This window comes from Triturus cristatus, chromosome 2_1 (assembly GCF_964204655.1).
Source record: "Triturus cristatus chromosome 2_1, aTriCri1.1, whole genome shotgun sequence".
Lineage (NCBI taxonomy): Eukaryota > Metazoa > Chordata > Amphibia > Caudata > Salamandridae > Triturus > Triturus cristatus.
Window position 1 is genome coordinate 199,176,652 of NC_140581.1, and position 20,490 is coordinate 199,197,141.

The window sequence follows — 20,490 nt, forward strand, 5'->3', positions numbered from 1 at the left end:
GTTGTACGGGACATCAGCTGATGACAAATACACCATGAGACAAAATATAAAACAGACACGTACGAAAAACAAAACATCTCCTCTCTTATGACCTTGCACCTGAAAATAAATGTTAGGAGAGGAGACTCGTACACTAAACCTATTATTTCAGTGCATTTCATACATTTACACATTGCTTCGTCTTCTACTAACTATATATATATATTTTTCCTGTTCTGTTTGTAACCAATCAATCAATCAATCAGTGGTTTGTAGAGCGCGCTACTCACCCGTGAGGGTCTCATGGCACTGGGGGGTAACTGTCTGGTTCAATTGAAGAGCCAGGTCTTGAGGTCTTTCCTGAACGTGTGCAAGGTTGGGGAGCGTCTGATGTTTACAGGGAGTGCGTTCCAGGTTTTGGCTGCAATGTAGGAGAAAGCCCTCTCGCCCGTTCTGATTCTGTGGATGTGGGGAAACTCTGCCAGGGCGAGGTCGGCAGAGCGGAGGTTCCTCTTGCGTGCATGGAAACATACTCGGTCGTTGAGGTATTTGGGTCCGACGTTGTTGAGGGATTTGTAGGCGTGGGTGAGGAGTTTGTAGGTGACCCTCTTCTCGATGGGGAGCCAGTGGAGGTCTCACAGGTGTCGGGTCATTTGTTCGTGGCGCTGTGTACCTAGGACGAGCCTTGCGGCAGCGTTCTGGATGGTTTGGAGCTTGCATAGAAGAGTTTTGTTGATTCTGGCATAGAGGGCTTTGCCATAGTCAAGTCTGCTGGTGATGAGTGTGTGGGTGACAGTCTTTCTGCAGTTGGGGGGAATCCATTTGAAGGTCTTACGTAGGATGCAGAGGCAGTTGAAGCTGGCAGAGGAGACAGCGATGATTTGGTGGTTCATGGAGAGGGAGGGGTCGAGGATTATGGCGGGGTTTCGAGTGTGGTCAGTCGAGGTGGGTGGACTTCTGAGGGCGAAGGGCCACCAGATGTTGTCCTAGGCGGAGGTGCAGGGTCCGAGGATGAGGACCTCGGTCGTCTCGGAGTTGAGCTTTAGGCAGCTGTCCTTCATCCAGGCTACCACGTTTCTCATTCCTTCCTGGAAGCTGAGTCTGGTGCTTTCTGGGTTCTTGGTGAGGGAGAGGATTAGTTGGGTGTCGTCAGCGTAGGACACAATGCTGAGCCCATGCTGTCTGACGATGGCGGTGATGGGGGCCATGTAGATGTTGAAGAGTGTCGGGCTTAGTGAAGATCCTTGGGGTACTCCGCAGTTGATATCAGTGGGGTCGGAGAGGAAGGGGGGAAGTCTGACCTTCTTGGTTCTGCCGGAGAGGAAGAATCGGATCGAGTCGAGAGCGGAGCCCCGTATTCCTGCTTTGTGGAGCCTGGCGGCTAGTGTGCGATGTTAGACGGTGTCGAAGGCTGCGGAGAGGTCTAAGAGGATGAGGGCTGCCGTGTGTCCCTGGTCGAGCAGCATGCGGATGTCGTCGGTGGCAGCGAGGAGGGTGGTCTTGGTGCTGTGGTTGCTGCGGAAGCCAGACTGGGAGGTGTCCAGGATGCAGTTTTCTTCGATGAAGGTGATAAGCTGGGCTTTCACAAGTCTTTCGGGGACTTTGGCTGCGAAAGGGAGGCGAAAGATAGGCCGGTAGTTCTTCAGGTCAGTTGGGTCGGCCTTTGGTTTCTTGAGGAGGGGTTTAACCTCTCGGCGTTTCCAGTTATCAGGGCAGGTGCCGGATGTGAGGGAGGACTTGATAGTATGGCCTAGTTCTGGAGCGATGGCAGTGGCGGCCCTGTGGAAGATGTGCGTGGGGCATGGGTCCGTTGGGGCTCCTGAGTTTGTCTTCTTCATGGTTGAGGAGATGAGCTCGAGGAACGCGGTGTCCCAGGAGGTGATGGTCAGCTTCTCGGCAGTGGTGGGTGGTGCGGTGCTGTCTTCTGCAGGCTAGCTGAAATTGTCGTAGAGGGCCTTGATATTCAGGTGGAAGTAGGAGCTGAGTTTGTTGCAGATTTCCTGGGAGGGTGCGATGTTGGTGGCTTCACAGGAGGGTTTAGCGAACCGCTGAATGACATTGAACAGTTCCTTCGTGTTGGATGCGTTAGTCTTGACTTTCTCACTGATGAAGGTTCTTTTGGTGTCCCTTATACGCTGGTGGTAGTCTTTCATGGCGATCCTGTGGTTGTTATGTGCTTCCGTGGTATTCTGGTTCTGCCAGGTTTTTTCCAGATGTCTGCAGGTGGGTCTGGCTTGGAGTTCAGTGGTGAACCAGGCAGGCTTAGGCAGATGTTGTTTGGCAGTCTGTGGGAGAGGTGCCAGCTTGTCGATGCAGAAGGCGACCCAGTGGTGGAATTCCCTGGCTGCGGAGTTAGTGTCGGTGGTGGCCTTGGGGGGGGGGGGGTTTGGAGAAGGGTGGAGTTCAGGTGTTCCTCGGTGACCTTACTCCAGTTCCATCAAGGCGGGCGTGGGGCGGGTTTGGGTGCGGTGGTGGTGTTGAAAGTGAAATGGACGCAGTGGTGGTCTGTCCAGAAGGGCTGGGTGGTGTGGTGTGGTTATGTCTTTCTGGCCTGGGCTCAATGCCCAGACTCTGTGGCCAGCCAGGAGAGTTAATATAAAGGCAGCCCAAGAAAGAATCTTTAAACCCTTCAACACCTCGTAATATCAAAAAGCATATGCTGTGCTGAAGACTAAATTGTACATTTTGCTATCTTTAAAATAGAGCCTATTTTAACATAACAAAACATGGGCATTTGTAAAGGGGGCATTCACCCAGAGATGTATCTTGGAGCTGAGTAGCAGATGTTTATTGCTCCCGGTATCAATGGCACTCATTTTATCCACCTCAGAATGTTGAAAGGCTGAGTAGACATGCTAGCTTTTGAACCTGTGACCATAAGGCCCCCAAAGACCCAACTGAGGTGCATTATGTGTCATGCATTGTGTGTGATACGCCTGATCTTTTAGTGTATTGCTCATAAAGGCCTACAATAGCCTAGAATAGTGTGTCTGGCCCTCAGGAAGCCTAGATAGGTAATGCAGCTTTGGTGGGGCATTAATTGCTTTTCAGGTCTCCCTTCTGAGCTGGCAAGATAACGTAGCAGATAGCTGAAAGGGCTAAGTGAGGGGAAGACAACAGGTGAACATGAAAGGTCTGTAATACCAACATTCTCAACAGAAGCAGCGTGGATAATAGCTAATAAAGGGCTTTGAAGATCATGTTACCTAATTCAGCTAGATGTTGCTGAGCACTAGTTATCTTTGAAGGACATCCTGCCCCATGCATATGGTGTAAAGAGAACATCACCAGAGGGGCAGTGGTAAAAGAGAAACAATAATCTGTTATAAGCTCCTTCTTCCCCCTTCAAAGATATGTTGATGACAGCAGTGGATAATTCGACTCTGCTATCTTCAGGCATCTTACCGTAATACTCTTAGGTGTATAGCGTGTACCTGAGGGAGGGGAAAAAGCCATGTGTTGGTTATCAGATGTCACAATTTGGATAAATGTCGTGCATTGCCTTTAACAAAGAATATCTGTGACTCCTAAGGTTTGACTCAACGGAAGTGCTTGTACATTCAGATGGGCTGCCCTTTTTTTTGGCTGGAGCGCTGACTGCATTGAATATAATTTGACCCCCTTCCATAATGGCCTATGTGAGTAAAAACTGATATAATATTGTGTCTCCAAAAAAGTACCAATGGTTCAGATTGATTCAAGCATATTTCTGTTCTTATTGGTAGCTCCTGATAAGGAAATTTGTTAAGCCAGATATTAAATTATTTGATTTTAGGCAGTAGAGACCTGCCTTGTATTTTTTGTGCATGGTCTTAAATCAATTTGTTTTTTTCAATGTAGGCTGTAACTTAAAGATGGCCATCCACAAGTGCAATTTGATGAATTTTTGAAGTAATTTTCTTTTTAACGTTTTGACCTCTTTTTCTATGCATGGTGTTTTAATTTTTTCTTTGGAGCAGCTTTTATGATTGATTTTAATAATTGAATAAAACTATAGAATGATTGATTGAAAAAATGCTCCCTTTGTTTCACAGATTCAAGCATATGCCTCAATCAGTATTGTGCAGCTATGCTTTACTGATGCACTCTACTGTTGAATAGAGAACTAAAGCTTATCTTTAACCTGCAACTATAGTGATCCCAATAGCTTGACAATTATTGTTTTTAAATAGGGTGGATATGTGAGAGGGTGGGCAAGGGATTTCTTGGTAAAGGTGACCTCACAACCATGTCCAATAATTTGTCGGTCATTTCTCAGAAATGACTACCTTGGAACTTGCGGCATATCATAATGAAATGATAAACTTGGCAGGAAGGCTACCTGTGTCAAATGACAGCAAGCAGTTATTCATATTCCAGAAAGCATCAAAGATCTGATGAGATTTTTTAACAATGTTTGTGCTGCAAAATAAGGTGCATATGTGGTGGTTGTATGATAAAGGCACAACTGGACAAACCCTGTGTGCCTCTACCACTCAGCCTAAACCACAAATGCGTCTTAACCACGCATGCCTTTACCATGTAATCTCATGGTAAAGGTATGAATGGTAAAGGGGTATGCGTGGCTAAGGTCGTGACCCCCGTCCCCCCTCCCTAAGCTACAAACTCCCCCCAACCCCTCCCCGCCCTGAGGTCCAAATACCCCTGCCCCCTCTGAACCCCCATGCTGTCCCTAACCCTTAAACACCACCTCAACCCCCTCCTACCACCTTGTGCTGTCCCTACAACTACTCCAATCCCTTCCACTGCCCTTAGGCAAATCCTTATTTTAAAAAACTACCCCAATCCCCCAGCCCTAAAAACTACCCTGCCCTCCCCTAAGCCCTAAAAACTACCCAGACTACCCATTCCCTCCCCCTGCCCTGAGGCCTAAAACTCTGCCCTTAACCTGACCCAGCCCAGCCCTGGCCCAGCCCTAAAAACTACACACCCTCCCCTAAGCCCTGAAAACTATCCAGACTACCCATTCCCTCCCCCTGTCCTGAGGCCTAATACCCTACCCTCTAATTAAAAAGATGATCCCAACTCTCCCCTAGGCCTAAAATATACTCCAATTCCCCCAGCCCTTTAAACTACCCCTGACCGGCACAGCCTGGAAAACTAACACGACCCCAGAGCCCTGAAAACTAGCCGTGAACCCACCCAGCCCTGAAAACTACCTCTAACCCCCACACCTGAAATCTAGCCCTGAACAACCCCCAGCCCAGAAAACTACCCCGATGCACCCCACAACCCACAACCCACAGATCTACCCTTGACTCTCCAGCCCAGAAATCTACTCGAACCTCCTAGCCCAGAAAACTACCCCGATTCACCCCAGCCCAGAAATCTACCCCTGATCCAACCCCCAGTCCAGAAAACTACCCCAACTCACCCCAGCCCGCAAAAACTACCCCGATTTCCCAGCCCAGAAAATTCCAAGACCGCCCCAGCCCAGAAAACTACACCGACCCCCCAGAACAGAAAACTACCCCTAGCCTAGAAAACTACAGCCAAGCCCCACTTACCTCACCGCGGATCTCTACCTGCGAGGTCTTCCTGCTTCAACCCCCAGCAGCTAGACCTCGCATTGCCTTAACCATGCATATGCGTTGTACAGGTAGATACGCTGTTCAGGCAAGCGTGGTTCAGCTTGCAGGGTTGGAACACTCATGGTTAAGACTGCAGTGTTTCGACTATTTTCCGTATGTGGTAGCTGAGTTGGAAAAAAGGGAGAAGTGACCAATCATTTGAGAGCTCTTCTACCTACATTTCCATCAGAAATTACAATTTGTGTGATGACATTAAACACACGAAAATTGGATACGGATAATTCTTGGAAAGAAAACAGGGCAACTTTGGCTTGTTAATGTTCCATCGCTCTTTTGCTTATGGCAGACTCAATATGCCGACATCTGGGTGACAGTATTGCCTCTACAACAGCTACACATTCTGACAGGTCAACCCTGTGTCTGAAAAGCTTAATGATGTCTGTTAATTAATGATCATGGATGTATTTTACACCATGGCAATACCTCAGTAGACTCTTGATAAAGAAGGGACTGGATTGTATCTCCATAAAGTACATAAGGTGTACATTGACTTTTCATGAGGAAGTTCCTCCTGTTCATGGATTAAAAAACTGGCCTGAATTAAAAGTGACCACTTTAATGAATACTGTACAGGTAAATCACCAGTTGCAAACCAATGGTGAGGAGATACCCATTACTTTGTCAACTATCTTGGTGAAACATTAATTGACTGAAGGCAAGTTTTCTTTTTTTGAAGTTTTTTAATTTGTGAAATGGTATACAATACATAACATCTACTCAGTCGCCATGTAAAAAAGCGTTTTTGTGTCACTGACACAGTAAATCAATTATATGTATACCTAGTCCATATAGCAATACTACTACACACATTACAGATACAGGATCAGATTTAGTAAGCCTTCGCATAGTTCTTGCATCACGCAAGACAACCAAGGCAATAAAAAAGGCATGTTTGGGATTTACAAAGACAGGCATTACCTGATTTGCATGGCCTTGTATGGTTTTGAAGAGAACCAGGGTGCACCATGGCACAAGAGTGGCTGGGTTGACACTAGGCAGCCTCAATTGCTCCAGGGCAGGGAGAAAGCCATTGGCTGCTGTCAGGGAATGGAGGTGGCAGGGCGGGGGTGAACAAAAAATAAAAAACACTTACCTTTTTTACGCCTGCCATCTCTCCTCTACCTTCGTAGTTTTTCACTGCAGCCTTCTCCTCAGATTCGGTCCCAGAAGCACACAGTCTCCCCTAAACCAATCACAATGCTGTAATACAGAGCTGTGATGGGTGTGAGCGCCGTGGTTCGGCGCTCAGATGGGGACAGGGAGCCTGTGCATGTTCTCCACTCAGGTGTGTATTATAGCCCTGTGAGGAACATGAAAGTGTGCATGACTGTTTGGCCGGCCCATGACGGCCGGCCAAACCGTCATGCACACTTAGAGTGTGCCCACCAATCCTCCCACTGTGACTCAAGTCCTGCCCTAACCTAGCCCCGTAGTGAAAAATAAAATGATAATAACAAGGTTATTTTCATTTTATTTTTCCTGCTCTGAGAGCAGTGGGTGATGCTCCTCCGCCTTAGCGGAAGGGCCACCCCTGGAGAGAGCTAAAGAGCACCATATCTTAGTAGGCATGGTGCTTTTCAGCTCTCTGCGTTCATGCAACACAGCAATTTAGAATGACGAATACGCCCCACAGTCTTCCCCAAATATATTAATCCATCCACTCCTTGAGTTCTCGCAGGTATTCCAGCACATTTAGTAGGTTGGTCTAACAGGTGTGTCAATCCCTGTTGTCCGAAGTAGACATAGTGGGTATCTGACCTATCGTTCTGGAGCTGCATAAGGTATGTCTTCAATGGTGCCATATATACTTGATTCTAGACTTAATGGGCTGCATGCTTGCAAATAATTTTGACTTTGTGTTACAAGCTACAAGGTTTTTAAGCTATCTCTCTTGCGTAGGAAGTGCTTCTTTAATCCAGTGGAGGGCTATCTCTCTTTTTGGCAATCATAGAAGTATTTATTTACACAATGGTCCCTATCAAGTGAGACACTCAAAGTAATAAACAAGTATCTTCATTCAATTAAATATATTTATAAACATGATTGAATATAGAAGGGGTGCCAGTGGCAAAAGCATGTTTGGTGCTCGATTTAGTGCGATTCACACAAGTGAGTAAAGTGACAAACACGAGTGTCTTGTGAATGAGAATGCGGCCCAATTAATTTACGTACAACAATAAAAATAGGGTCTGTGTTCTCGAGATATGGGTTCATCATCAGGATTCAGAGTGCCATGCCCAATGCGAAGCACACAGGTGATTGAACTACACTGAAAATGGTGAGAACGGTGCCCCATGGTACCAGAGGGTGGCAAGGGCGATGCCTGTACTGAAGGTGATGTCTGCAGCTCCATTGTCCTTGCCCTGCAGTCTGTCTCCTTCAGAACATTGATCCCTCAGCTCCCTGGCAGCAACACTTTCTGTGTGATTTTTCCAGGTTATCCACCATCCTCGCCCAATTATTACCTGCGGGCCTCTCCTTCCTTGTAAAACGTAGATTGAAGTCATCCGACCCGCGGGCCCTGCCAGTAGCCAAACCTTAACTGGCCTCAGATCTTCTTCAAGGGCTCATTAAGTGGCAGCTTGTTGTCAGTCTCCAACTAGGCCACGACTATGTGCACCAAGTACTCAGTTATCTGTTATTATGTGAAGACGTACTAAACCCATTATTTCAGTGCATTTCATACATTTACACATTTACACAATGCATCGTCTTCTACTAAGGGGCATAATAGCAAGCACGGCGTTGAAATTATCGCCGCTTTTGGGCTTGAAAATATGCCCGTGAGAATTCTAATAGAAGCCCATGTTGACACCAGAACATGGGCTTCTATTGGAATTCTCAAGGGCATATTATCAAGCCCATTATCGCCGCTTTAGCAGCAGTTTTCTGCTGCTAAAGCGGGGATAATTTTAACGCCGTTTCTTGATAATATGCCCCCATATATATTATTGTTGCAAGTGAGTCCACCGACCCAGTGTTTAGTTTTAAGTATTCATGTATTGCATTGGACAGCTCTGCCTTACCAACACTTTAGATGGGAACCACTAAGGTGGCAAGCGCCCAGCACCATCACTGAAGGAAAGCCGTAGAAGCACTGGGGAATGATCTGACTGGGTTCTGGTGAGGTGTTTTTGCTCAGTTACCCACTGCAACACCTTAGACTAGCACCACTAGAGGTCGATTCTGGAATCTGAGTCATGTACAGTACAATAGTACAAGTATGCAGATTCTTCGCCATATTGGCCACTAGGTATTGTGCAGATCAAGAAGTTCAATTTTGGACCTTGCAGTGTCTGAGAAGACCTTACATGGGGAGTGCACATGTCTGGATCTGTCTCTTGTCTCCAAATGGAAGTCTCCTCCCTAAAAGATCAACCAATCAACATTTTTACAACCCTTTTCTGCAATTTCATAAAGTTCATCTGTACTTTCAATATTGGTGCACTATACCTTTAAAATATTCATAGAGTTGACCATCAGTGACCCTAAAACTATAATGTACCAGCACTCTGGGTCCCTATATTCACATTTGTGATTATAATCTATTTTTTTGCATATCAAAATTTCAACACCACATGGGTAGGAACCTTAGGATGCAAGACAGCAGTGCATCCATTTCACACTATGTATACTATTATTATTGCACATATGTGCCTTTTGCAACAAAGCTATGGACACCATATGTTGTCCAAGTACACCTGGATCAGCATACGTTTTTGGGGATTATCCAGACCTCAAATGTCCCATGTAATAATGTATCAAGAAAGTCATGTATGATCCAAGCAGATCAGTAAACAGATACAGCCTAAAACCAGACATTTTGGCATAAATGTATATGAGCTTAGTGATATCTGCAATAACTCTATAATGATGTGACTTTTTTGAGATGCTGAGTTGTATACTTTACAACAAACAAATGATGGACGGAATGCTGACAATGCAGACATTCTCCCCCAGTCAAGAGATCTGGGTTAAATCCATCGTTCTTTTGCCCACTACGCCACCCCAGTTCAGACATGGCCATATGCAAATCAGTCTTGACCCTGTGCCTCATGGGAACAGTCCAGCCCGAACTGCCAAGCCATGTCTTCCCTGGACCGGAATCAAGCATCCTAGGACCGGTTTCTGGCTATCAGCCGTCATCAGCCAGGATAGCTTGACTCCAGTGGCGTAGTGAGCACGGGTCCCACGTCTGGGAATACCCATCCCACTTAGGGCGAAAAGCGTTACAACAAACAACTGATGGACGGAATGCTGACAATGCAGACATTCTCCCCCAGTCAAGAGATCTGGGTTAGATCCATCATTCTTTTGCCCACTGCGCCACCCCAGTTCAGACATGGCCATATGCAAATCAGTCTTGACCCTGTGCCTCATGGGAACAGTCCAGCCCGAACTGCCAAGCTATGTCTTCCCTGGACCGGAATCAAGCATCCTAGGACCGGTTTCTGGCTATCAGCCGTCATCAGCCAGGATAGCTTGACTCCAGTGGCGTAGTGAGCACGGGTCCCACGTCTGGGAATACCCATCCCACTTAGGGCGAAAAACGTTACAACAAACAAATGATGGACGGAATGCTGACAATGCAGACATTCTCCCCCAGTCAAGAGATCTGGGTTAAATCCATCGTTCTTTTGCCCACTACGCCACCCCAGTTCAGACATGGCCATATGCAAATCAGTCTTGACCCTGTGCCTCATGGGAACAGTCCAGCCCGAACTGCCAAGCCATGTCTTCCCTGGACCGGAATCAAGCATCCTAGGACCGGTTTCTGGCTATCAGCCGTCATCAGCCAGGATAGCTTGACTCCAGTGGCATAGTGAGCACGGGTCCCATGTCTGGGAATACCCATCCCACTTAGGGCGAAAAGCGTTACAACAAACAAATGATGGACGGAATGCTGACAATGCAGACATTCTCCCCCAATCAAGAGATCTGGGTTAAATATATCGTTCTTTTGCCCAGTACGCCACCCCAGTTCAGACATGGCCATATGCAAATCAGTCTTGACCCTGTGCCTCATGGGAACAGTCCAGCCCGAACTGCCAAGCCATGTCTTCCCTGGACCGGAATCAAGCATCCTAGGACCGGTTTCTGGCTATCAGCCGTCATCAGCCAGGATAGCTTGACTCCAGTGGCGTAGTGAGCACGGGTCCCACGTCTGGGAATACCCATCCCACTTAGGGCGAAAAGCGTTACAACAAACAACTGATGGACGGAATGCTGACAATGCAGACATTCTCCCCCAGTCAAGAGATCTGGGTTAGATCCATCATTCTTTTGCCCACTGCGCCACCCCAGTTCAGACATGGCCATATGCAAATCAGTCTTGACCCTGTGCCTCATGGGAACAGTCCAGCCCGAACTGCCAAGCTATGTCTTCCCTGGACCGGAATCAAGCATCCTAGGACCGGTTTCTGGCTATCAGCCGTCATCAGCCAGGATAGCTTGACTCCAGTGGCGTAGTGAGCACGGGTCCCACGTCTGGGAATACCCATCCCACTTAGGGCGAAAAACGTTACAACAAACAAATGATGGACGGAATGCTGACAATGCAGACATTCTCCCCCAGTCAAGAGATCTGGGTTAAATCCATCGTTCTTTTGCCCACTACGCCACCCCAGTTCAGACATGGCCATATGCAAATCAGTCTTGACCCTGTGCCTCATGGGAACAGTCCAGCCCGAACTGCCAAGCCATGTCTTCCCTGGACCGGAATCAAGCATCCTAGGACCGGTTTCTGGCTATCAGCCGTCATCAGCCAGGATAGCTTGACTCCAGTGGCATAGTGAGCACGGGTCCCATGTCTGGGAATACCCATCCCACTTAGGGCGAAAAGCGTTACAACAAACAAATGATGGACGGAATGCTGACAATGCAGACATTCTCCCCCAATCAAGAGATCTGGGTTAAATATATCGTTCTTTTGCCCAGTACGCCACCCCAGTTCAGACATGGCCATATGCAAATCAGTCTTGACCCTGTGCCTCATGGGAACAGTCCAGCCCGAACTGCCAAGCCATGTCTTCCCTGGACCGGAATCAAGCATCCTAGGACCGGTTTCTGGCTATCAGCCATCATCAGCCAGGATAGCTTGACTCCAGTGGCGTAGTGAGCACGGGTCCCACATCTGGGAATACCCATCCCACTTAGGGCGAAAAGCGTTACAACAAACAAATGATGAACGGAATGCTGACAATGCAGACATTCTCCCCCAGTCAAGAGATCTGGGTTAAATCCATCGTCAGCATTCCGTCCATCATTTGTTTGTTGTAACGCTTTTCGCCCTAAGTGGGATGGGTATTCCCAGACGTGGGACCCGTGCTCACTACGCCACTGGAGTCAAGCTATCCTGGCTGATGAAGGCTGATAGCCAGAAACCGGTCCTAGGATGCTTGATTCCGGTCCAGGGAAGACATGGCTTGGCAGTTCGGGCTGGACTGTTCCCATGAGGCACAGGGTCAAGACTGATTTGCACATGGCCATGTCTGAACTGGGGTGGTGTAGTGCGCAAAAGAACGATGGATTTAACCCAGATCTCTTGACTTGGGGAGAATGTATGCATTGTCAGCATTCCGTCCATCATTTGTTTGTTGTAACGCTTTTCGCCCTAAGTGGGATAGGTATTCCCAGACGTGGGACCCGTGCTCACTACGCCACTGGAGTCAAGCTATCCTGGCTGATGAAGGCTGATAGCCAGAAACCGGTCCTAGGATGCTTGATTCCGGTCCAGGGAAGACATGGCTTGGCAGTTCGGGCTGGACTGTTCCCATGAGGCACAGGGTCAAGACTGATTTGCATATGGCCATGTCTGAACTGGGGTGGTGTAGTGGACAAAAGAACGATGGATTTAACCCAGATCTCTTGACTGGGGGAGAATGTATGCATTGTCAGCATTCCGTCCATCATTTGTTTGTTGTAACACTTTTCGCCCTAAGTGGGATGGGTATTCCCAGACATGGGACCCGTGCTCACTACGCCACTGGAGTCAAGCTATCCTGGCTGATAAAGGCTGATAGCCAGAAACCGGTCCTAGGTTGCTTGATTCCGGTCCAGGGAAGACATGGCTTGGCAGTTCGGGCTGGACTGTTCCCATGAGGCACAGGGTCAAGACTGATTTGCATATGGCCATGTCTGAACTGGGGTGGTGTAGTGGGCAAAAGAACGATGGATTTAACTCAGATCTCTTGACAGGGGGAGAATGTATGCATTGTCAGCATTCCGTCCATCATTTGTTTGTTGTAACGCTTTTCGCCCTAAGTGGGATGGGTATTCCCAGACGTGGGACCCGTGCTCACTACGCCACTGGGGTCAAGCTATCCTGGCTGATGAAGGCTGATAGCCAGAAACCGGTCCTAGGATGCTTGATTCCGGTCCAGGGAAGACATGGCAGTTCGGGCTGGACTGTTCCCATGAGGCACAGGGTCAAGACTGATTTGCATATGGCCATGTCTGAACTAGGGTGGTGTAGTGGGCAAAAGAACGATGGATTTAACCCAGATCTCTTGACTGGGGGAGAATGTATGCATTGTCAGCATTCCGTCCATCATTTGTTTGTTGTAACGCGAGTTGTATACTTAACACTAGAGTTAAACAAAATCTATAACAAATATCTCCCTGTCTACACCCACACACATGGTGAACAAGCAGCAAGTTCCCCACCCACACTGGACACCCAATTTATAAGTGATACAACCCTCTTTATCAAAAACAATAACACTGGATAACTGTAAGTGTTACACACCTGGGCTCAATCTACTAAATCTTACCAACAGTGGCGTCACTAGGGTTGGTGTCACCCGGTGCGGGTAACTCATGGTGTCACCCCCTCACGACTTACCGCATGGACCTCCTCCGCTCTGAGTCCGCCAGTGGACACAGTTGGCAAATAACGGGACCATACAGAATCCTTAGTAACGTTTGTAAATGTATGTCATATATTTACAAAATGTGCCTGTTAACAACAGTGTGATAATGTCTCATTAATCAGGTTGTACAGTGGGCTACCTGCTAGTCAACAGTTTATTGGAATTTATAATATCATGGGTATGGTACTTTGTACTGGTGTGGTGTTCCCACTATCCAGCAACACGATATATCAGTGGTCGAAGTGGGGGGAAAAAAGTAGGGGAACTGTGGGCGGAGAATCAGAGGGCGGGAATAACCCAAGAATTGGATCAGTGGGCGGAGCCAGAGGTGTGGCCAGAATGCGCAAACATCCCAATTTTTTGTATTTGTTTGGTTTCACTGCCCAGTTTTATCAACCAATGGATACACATGATTATTTAAGGTTATAATGAGTTATTGACAGTAAAATGTATTCACAAAGTGGGATATACTTCTAATCACAGAATTTCCCCAAATACGATAAAAAGCACAAGCCATTTGTCACCGAGCCATGGAGTTTCTGTCATCAGCACTTCTCCCTTTTCCACATCAGCAGTTCAAACATGAACGGCCAAAAATCCTAGTTTGCAAATGTTTTCTAAATAATAATGGCCCTGCCATATTTGCCTCATGATGCAAGATCTGCAGCATGATCTGACCATTTCAACTAATAAATTGTTTGTAGCTCAAACGTATCAAAAGTTAATAAAAAATGTGTTGCTGCGGAGTAGATGACAGTTAATAGCTCACTGTTCTATGTTAGGATTTTAACTTATAACCTGCAAGTAACAAAAGGATCTCTCTGACAAAAGCAGTAGCCCACTGGCCTATTTACATTATATGCACTTTGTGATCTGCATGGTACATGTTCTTGGCAGCAGGTACATTAACCCTCTGAGCTACCTTTCCATGAGTCAAATCTTCCATTGGACAAAATTCCGATCTCTCTCTAGGAAGAACATTAATCACCAGAGTCATCATGACATTTTTATTGTTACTGAAAATTGCTGGAGGCCAGGAAGGAGGCAGCAAGCGCTTTTAAAACCATAATAGACTTGCAAAAATGATGCCTCCACCTAAAGCCAGCACCTGGTGCGGTCACACCGGTTGCACCGCCCTAGAGCTGGCCCTTCTCAAGGGTCTTGTGATCTCAGTGACAGGGTCACTGTTGTTCTAGGGTGTGCTGCTTCATAGGCCTGCCCACAAGACTGGAGGTGAACTTCAGTATGAATAGTGATGGACAAGCCTTGAAGGTTAACCTACACTTGTCATGCTAGGGTCCACCTGCTGGTGCTACGACACCAGGGATTCTAGTGTCTTGCGAAGCCTTCTAAGGTCTAGCATGAGATAGTGCTCTCTCAGGAGAGTAGTCTGGTGGACTGGTTATTAAGGCTGAACCTGGTTCCCCAGTTCCAAATTCAGCAGCTCTGGCCATAGTGCCACATCCTCTCCCCCACTGAACACCATACTGCCCCACTGAGAAAAACTCAGACTGCCTTCAACTACAACCCAATTGTTGCCAGCTATAAACACCTGGATGCGGCTCAATTTAAATTACGCGCTGGGCAAGAGCAATATGTGGCCTACAAGTAAAAAGTGACAGCATCCTGGAAAAAGCAAACAATCATAGGGAATGCAAAATGTTGAAACCATGTGAAATGTAAGCAGGAACAACATGCTTACTGTAGTATCCTGGTCTGGTATGGTTAAGATGTGCCAGTGGAATGCTGACAGTGTGATGCTGGATGGAATGTTGGGAGTGGGAATGGACAGTTGGAGATGGGCTGAGCACCTGGAAGGTTGCTCCTGGTGGGGTTATCTACTGGCTAACTACTTGCTAATTACCTGTTTAATACTGGCTTATCTACATCTATCTTACAACTTGTAATCAGCCTCAATAAATCTACATGAAACTACTTCCTGGATCCTGGCTTGATTACTACACTTACCTTAACGCTTTTACACTCACTGTTCAGAAATCAGTGAGTGCTTTTGGCTGAAAAGTTAAGGACATGACAACAGGGCCCTGAATGGACCCATTTCAATGACCATTGCTTATATCCTTACAAAACATAAGCAGTGTGGTAAAAAAAGACAACATCCCTAGATGCAGAGCAGCAATACAAATTTTGTTTTTCAATCCTCACATTGCAGTACCTCCAGGATTGGTGCACTAGTTCCAAGCCCTGGGAAAACAAGGCCAAGACAACAAAAATAGCGCTTCACTGGCAAACTCTTTAAAAGTGGCGCTAATGTGTTTGGGTGTGAATAAAATCAATCTGGCCAGTTTGCTACCACTCTGTCTTACTTAATTTTGTTATTTATTTTGTATATTTTTAAACTTTTATTCCTGATGCTGCACTTTCGAATTAAATGTCAGAAAAATACGACATTGATTTTCCAGCAAAAGTTATTTTCTTTTTTGGATCCATTTCACAGGGGAGCAAATAAAAGAAAGGAGAGGAAAGAGAGTGAGAACCCCGTCTTACAGCCACTGTCTTCAGTAAGAGAAGAACTGCCAGGCTAGCAGGCGAGAGGCCTCAGCTTGTACACAGAGCTGCTGTGCCTGAAAGTCGTCTTCACAGGCCTCCAGACAGCTCAAAAGATGGCCCCACAACTCCGTGATCAGAGGCAGGCAACCTCGCTCCGCACTGCCTTCGCCCTCCCCCTGCGCCCTGCCGGGTGTCACCCCATGTGAGGGTGTCACCCGGTGCGGTCCGCACCCCCGCACCCCCATAGTGACGCCGCTGCTTACCAAGGGGGTTTAGGGTATATATCATTAAACGTATTGTAATACAGTCACACCCAGCTGCAAACAACGTGCCAACAGAACAAAACTATAGTAACGGATATCTTGATCACAGAACCTGAGTCTGATCCAGAAGGTCTATAAACATCTTGGGTTCGATTCACAGAACTAATCTGAAATAAAATACTAAACCTACCACTTTTGATATTCACAGAAGGCATTTATTAGTAATAGAGTTAGGACTCCTAACTTTACTACTACTAAACTGAGATTAAATCCAAAATGTACTACTTTTGGTATTCACAGAAGGTATTTAGTAGTATTAAAGTTAGGACTCCTAACTTTACTACTACTAAATGCCAGTTGTGAATACCGAAAGTCGTAAAGTTAGTATTTTGTCTCAGTTTAGTAGTAGTAAAGTTAGGAGTCCTAACTTTACTACTACTAAATGCCTTCTGTGAATACCAAAAGTAGTAAGTTTAGGATTTTATCTCAGATTAGTTCTGTGAATCCACCCCCTGATGAGTCAAGATTTTCAATGGCACTTAGGGCACCCTTTTCATGATCTGAGTCATTAGATCCGGATTTGGAACCTTGCCAGGATGGTGTAGCCTCCGAACCCTGACACCTCTTCACGAACGTCAGAACTGCATCGGGATCAGTGAGGTGTTTTATTTTGCCCCCTAGTTCAACTTAGAACTTCAAGGCATAGGATGGTGTATTTAACTCCTTTATCTCACAGCATCTTTTAGAACCAATGAACTTCTTCCTGGCTTCTTATTGCATGATTATGAAGTAGGGAATGATTGCGATATCTGTGCCCTGACAGCGCAGTGGAGCATGATTCTTGGCAAGTCTCAAAATTGTATCTCTATTGCAGTGGTTAAGTAGAAGAGATGATGAAAAATAAACATACTAGTAAAGTTGTCTCAGCCAAATATTTCCTTCAGCATATTTTCAATAGGCCCAGGCAGTAAACTCCACCCCACTCCTAGAGTTGGTGGAATTTGGGCATTCTGCGTTCCGTGGAGGAATGTGGAGTTCCTGAATTCCGCCTTTCATGTGTGATTTGGAACTTTTTTTCTGTTCACACCCTCGAGCTTTGTTTTGGTACTCGGCCGAGAATGCCTACAGTCTCAGGCCACTTACGACCATATGCTAGGCTTCTCCCACTGCTAGCGCGCTTACGCAAGACTTCAAGCTCATTCACACGGTTCCAGCAGCGGCCGCGCAAATCTAGTGCCGATCGTAAACAGAACGGTTGAGCAGCTTTCTGCTGGAGATGCAGCTGAGAGGCTTTTGGAGCATTTTTTCTTCCAAAACTGCCTTTTGGAGTTGTTGTTTTTTGTGAAAGAAGCCTTTTTCATTTTTACTCTTTTTTAAACTGGAAGGAAGTGCCCCAGAGACTCCAACTTCCTGTTCCTGTCCAGGTGGCTCGTCCCAGTGCTTTGTCCCTCTCCTGGTCCCTTTTCATTGGAGTTTTGAGCTAGAAGAATCACTCTCCTTGTCTGCTGCATATATGCCATTGAATTTAACCCCTTGTATGCTTATGACGAGCTGGGCTCATCATGGCACACAGTCGCCGTGTGCTCATGATGAGCCCAGCTCGTCATGACACACACCCACGGGGGAAGCGCTGGCGCTCCCCCTGTCGGCAGTCGATCTGCGTGTTGGCACCGGGGAAGGCAGGGGAAGACCTTCCTCTGCCTCCCCCCGCCCACCCACTCCACGTCATCAATGACGTCAGTGCGCGAGGTGCGCTGATGTCATTGGAGGTTTCACTTTGTTTACAGACGTGCAGGAAGCCATTTGCTTCCCGCACTTCGGTAAACAACGGTTTTCCTTTCCTTCGATGCCTCTTTTGTGCATTCCTGCTGCACGATCGTGTGATCGTGCAGCAGGAATGCCCACTAGCGCCAGGGATTTTTGGTTGGCCAGTGTTTGTTAGTTGGGGGAGCATCCGCTTGTGCAAGGGCCGCTCCCCCTTTTGGGGGCATTAGTAATGGCTTTGTCTGCCCCCCTGGGGGGGCAGAATTGTATTTATTATAAAATGTGCTGGAGAGTGGCCCCTTGGGCAAGGGTCACTCCCCTTTGGTCACTCCCCTTTGGGGGCCATTTTAGGAAACCCACAATGTTTGTTTTTGTTTTGGAGAGCGAACCCTTAGGCAAGGGTCGCTCCCCTTTTGTGGGACTACATTTTTGCTTTGTTTGCCCCCTGGGGGGGCAGTTTTAATTTTATTTAAAAAAATCGGCCCACTGGGCCAATGTAATAAATGTACTGGGGAGTGGCCCGTTGGGCAAGGGTCACTCCCCTTTGGGGGCCATTTTAGAAAGCCTATGTATGTAAGTGTTGTTTGGGGGAGCGGACCCTTAGGCAAGGGTCGCTCCCCTTTTGGGGGCCTACACTTTTGCTTTGTTTGCCCCACTTGGGGGAGCAGATTTAAATTTTAAAAAATGTATTCGGCCCACTGGGCCAATTGAATAAATGTACACTCACGCCCAGTCAACTGATCTGGGTTTAATCCATCATTATGCTTTAGCTCACTCCACCACCCCAGTTCAGACATGGCCATATGCAAATTAGTCTGACCCTGTGCCTCATGGGAACAGTCCAGCCCGAACTGCCAAGCCATGTCTTCCCTGGCCTGGAAACAACCATCCTGGGACCGGTTTCTGGCTAATCAGCCGTCATCAGCCAGGCTAGCTTGAGTCCAGTGGCAAAGTGAGCAAGGGACCCACGTCTGGGCATACCCTTCCAACTTAGGGTAATCAAAGCGCACAGGGTCAGACTGATTTGCATATGGCCATGTCTGAACTGGGGTGGTGGAGTGAGCTAAAGAATGATGATGGATTAAACCCAGATCAGTTGACGGGGGGTGAGTGTTAGATTTGCTCAAGCGCTCCGTCCATCATCCCCTTTGGTATCACCCTGAGGGGCAGTTCGGCTGATTTTCTTTTTTTTTTTGCAGGGCCACTAGGCCACCAGGGGTTTTTTTTAATGTTGGGGAGCCGCCCCTTGGACATGGGTCGCTCCCCTTTATGGGAGGATGATTGTGGCCATTTCTGCCCTCTTTGGGTGGCAGAGTAGCAGTATGTTTTTAGGCCCATCTGCCCCCTAGAAGGGCAGAAGCCACTAGACACCAGAGTTTTTTTAATTTTTGTTTTGGGGGGTGGCCTCAAGGGCAAGGGTTGCTCCCCTTTTACGGTGGTGAATATTTAATTTATACTCTTAGGCACACCTACCCCTCAGCTTGGCAGGTGGACTGGTGCATTATTTGCATATGTGATTGTAATGTTTTTTTCTCCTTTTTAATCTAGTGTAAAGTTTTTGATTCCTGTATACGGTTTCGACAGTGGTTGTTCTGCAGTTTTGCGTAGTTACATTTTTTTGGTAAGAAAAACATTTTTGTTGTATTTTCTCCAAATGAGTAATATTGTAATGTATGTATGAATTTTTTGTAAGTGGTGTCATAATGGCAGCATATTTAGTTAGTGTTTTGAGCATGAAAATCTTTGCGATGTGTTTTGCATTGACTTATGTGTAATTTTCTTTTCTCTTTCTTTTTTAGTGGGATATTGTTGATCCATACTGTGTCTGTGCAGAGTACGTGGTGGTGAGTTTAGCTGCTTCTGGCAAGTGAGTGGTATCGTTTTGGAGTGTATAGGTGTTTCTGATAAAGGTGCATTTTGTTTATTACTTATTTTACAAAGTGTTTGTTGTTGTTGACTTGTTTGACAAGTTACCTTTATTAGTAATCATTATGGCTAGCCATAGAATGACTGCTCAGCAGGTGGTTGGTATGCTTCTTGAATCTTCCTCTGAGCCGGATTATGAGACTGACAGTGCGTCTGAGGGAGAGGAGGGAGGGGAAGATTCTGGCAGTGAGTTTTCTCTCCACATGGAATCATCGGATGATGAAGGTTCTCTCAGTGCAGATGAAGTGCCTGTTTTAGAGGAGGATACTGCTGTGCCGGTTGTGCAAGAGGCATATGGATTGCAGCCTGAGGCTGCTAGGCTTCCTACTGGAAGTGCTGGACTCTGGGTTGATCCAAACATGGTGCAGCCGGTGTTGCCTGCCTTTAGCAGTGATGCAGAGTGTAGAGTGGATTGTGAAAAACTTTTGCCTATACAGTTTTTTCAGTTATTTATGGATGATGTATTTTTGGGTGAGATTGTTGGGCAGACTAATTTGTATGCTGAACAGTTTTTGAGGGACAACAGTAACAAACTTAGGCCCCGCTCTAGAGCTACCCGGTGGACTCCCCCAAATTTGGAAGAAA